The sequence below is a fragment of the Propithecus coquereli genome, unplaced genomic scaffold (assembly GCF_000956105.1).
Source record: "Propithecus coquereli isolate 6110/MARCELLA unplaced genomic scaffold, Pcoq_1.0 Scaffold325, whole genome shotgun sequence".
NCBI lineage: Eukaryota > Metazoa > Chordata > Mammalia > Primates > Indriidae > Propithecus > Propithecus coquereli.
In genome coordinates this window covers 1,907,530-1,910,764 of record NW_012148897.1, presented here as the reverse complement: position 1 = coordinate 1,910,764, position 3,235 = coordinate 1,907,530, and positions in this window count along the sequence as shown.

The window sequence follows — 3,235 nt, the reverse complement described above, 5'->3', positions numbered from 1 at the left end:
TAATTTATGAGTAAGCACTCAGTATTTTTTTTTCATTTTGCTATATGTTGGTCTTACTCCATTTTTAGTGCTTATATAGAAATCCACTTGCTCTGCTGTGCTTGTACTGTTCCATTTTATCCATGAATGTGCAAGAATTCTCTTAATTGACTCTGAAAGACTGGTTTTGAAGGAGAAAACCAGGACTAGAATAATAAATTTGCCCTGAGGCTGAGCGGGATTAAAATATATGACCTTGGATTTCTGTCCACGGATAATTAGCTGGAAGATTTTGGACAATCCCCTAACCTCTCTGGGTTTCCCGTTCTCAATGAAGTGAGTTTTGGTCCAGACCCAGTGATCTCCAGGGTTCTCTCCATCTTTAACCTTTCAAGTTCTCTGCTGTTCCTGTCTTCCTACGACCCTACCCCACCCCTCATCGCCATGCACTGGGCTGAGAAAAAGTTTTGACAGGGCCAATCAGAGTACATGTTTCACAACATTGAAAATTCAATTGTTCAGTCCTTTCTAACATTATTTTTAAAACTCTAGGTAAGAGGTAGAAGCTGGAGTACAATTTTTAATGAGTAGACACTGAATTGTCATACCTTTAAGCAATGCTCCAATTCAGAAACAAGTTTCGCCTCTAAGATTAATTACCACTGTCTGACACTATTACCCATTGAAATGTTTTATAATCCCACAATACCAAGAGTTTCAAAAAGTGTCACACACTAGTAATTCCTATTACTGAAAACTCTTGACAATTGAATATAATGTTGAGGGGGGAAGCTGCCCCTGGGCACTTTCACCTGGTCTGGCTTGCACTTCTGCAAGGGACCATGAAAGCTGGCACTGACCTTGGCAGTACTACTTAGAACATCTTTCTATTAGGTTAAGTATTCTTTTAAAATGCTTTGGAACACAGGAAGTAATGAAGAATCCTGTAGTCAACAATCCAATGTGTTCCTAGTGTCACTTTTTCTATTGCCTAACGCAGAGATTTGCATAGCAATTGCCAGAGAAAATCTCTTTTCCCTTCTAATTGGATTGAATTGCTCCTAGATCTGTCTTCTAGTCCTGAAAAGCTATAATGAGGGGGTGGAACACCTTAAGCTAAAAGGTAGAATTATTTAAAATACAAACTAATTCTAATGCCAAAATAGATATTTCTCCTCCCTCTATCTCGCTCCCGGCCCCCACCCCTTCCTTTCCTTTCTTCCATTATTTGTGAATTCCCTTGATTATATTTTTGCTTGCAGGCATCTAATTATTTCTTTCACTATGTCTGGGAATGTAACTCTGTGCAAGTGTGGCATTGAACTATGCTAAAGTGTAATACAAGTCAGTAGGAGGCCCTACACTAGGAGAGCCTGGCTGTACTTGTTTGTAAGCATTCCAACCTATCCCTTGAGCTATACAAACTTTGGGTATGGAGAGGAGAAAGGGAGAGAAATCTGCCCTGAGGCACAGTCTGTTCTTGGAAAATTTAAGAAGGCATTCTCAGTTAGGGCTCTTCATTTGTCTTTGTGTGCATTTTCGACATTCTTTCCCAATCCTTTCCCTTCCTTCCCCTTCTCTGCCCCTCCCTCTCTTTCTCTCTAGAATGTTCTTATGAAATCCCTTCTGTAAGGTGGGTAAATTATAAGCACATATACATGAGAGTAAGTATGTGATGCATTGTCTCTCCCAAAAGTATTTCCAATGTTTAAACTAAGTAAATAAATACCTAATGGTGAAGTTTTAGATTCCTTTTTATCTATATTTTTAAATGACTCTTGGGAACAGGATGCCTATCTATCCACTCTTAGCTCATTCTACATAAGTAGGTAACTCTTAGGTTTGTTTTGTCTAGAACTATTCTGGAGTAGTGGACGGTGCCTAGAGCCTCTACCTCTATCCCATTTTCTTCAGTATCTTCTCACAAGATTACCGACTCAGGAGATTCTGGTGGGACCTGGGAAGCTACACTGATCACCCTGGTAAGTATGTAGAGACATTCCATCATTGTGTCTAGCCTATGACTTGGCTTGGAAAGATGTACATGTTATTCTAAGCCAGACTTTAAATGATTTTGAGAAATCTGAGTCACGGCACCAAGATGTTGGGTCAGTAATCTTGTCTGTTCTTGGTTCTTGGTGTGCTCTTGGCTGAAGAATGATCACATGTACCAAAAGCAAGGCAAGCATGAAACAAAGTTCATGGAAAAAGGACAAGATCAGTTTTCAGAGCAAGAGCAAGATATAGGTTTACACAGTGAGAGCAAGACACATTTGCCACAGAATGACAAACAGACCCCTCTGTCATAACAAAAGGGCTCTGGTTTTGGTCTGTGGTCCTGTTTTATACTGTCTGGATTGGGCCCTCCTTGTGGTTCAGACATCACCACTGAACCATTTTGATGGACAATTAACATGACAATTAACATGATAACCTTAGGTTACTATAGGTCACTTTCCAAATCCTGTTGTGCAAGCTCTGCCTGGCCTTTGGGCTGGGGGAATTCCCTGCATTCTTTTGCAGATTAGCAGGGGTTTCTCCTTCCCCAAGGGGTGGCAGCAGCTTGAGGGCAGCACCAAGATGGGGTGCTCGCCCTTGTCCTTCCCAGGTGGGGCACTCGCTGGAGGCAGCACCAAGGCAAGGCGACCACCTTTGTCCCTGTGAGAGAGAGCCAGAATCCCTCACTATCTACCTAATAGTTGCATTATGATACATGAAATTTGTGGTATGAGATTATTCATAATTGTTCAAACAACTTCATGCTGGGCATTCTATAAATTCTGTCTAAATAGTGTGCTGCATGAAAATCCCATAAAATCTAGAGTATACTGAACCATTGAGGGAAAAATCTACAATAGAACAAGAAAAGTAAACTCTGACTTAGAACAGAGAAGAGGTATTTTTTTCCTACATTTAACAAATATTCATGAATAACTACAGATAGAATGATGAGTCAATCAGAGAGTCTCTGTCCTCAGAAAGTCTTGTGTCTAGCATGAGAAAGGAAAATAAAATAAACAGAGATTACTCAGGTAATATGCAAGCTGAATAAGTGGTCTCTAGGGATATGACAAGGTGCCATGAGAGCATATAAAAGGGTACAGTATAATAAGGCATTTTGAGAGTGAAAGAGAGAGCACAGTCACATAATTTTATTACAATATATTGTTAAAATTGTACTATATTATTATTAGTTTCTGTTGTTAAATTTTTACTGTGCCTAATTTATAAATTAAACTTTATCGTAGGTATGTAT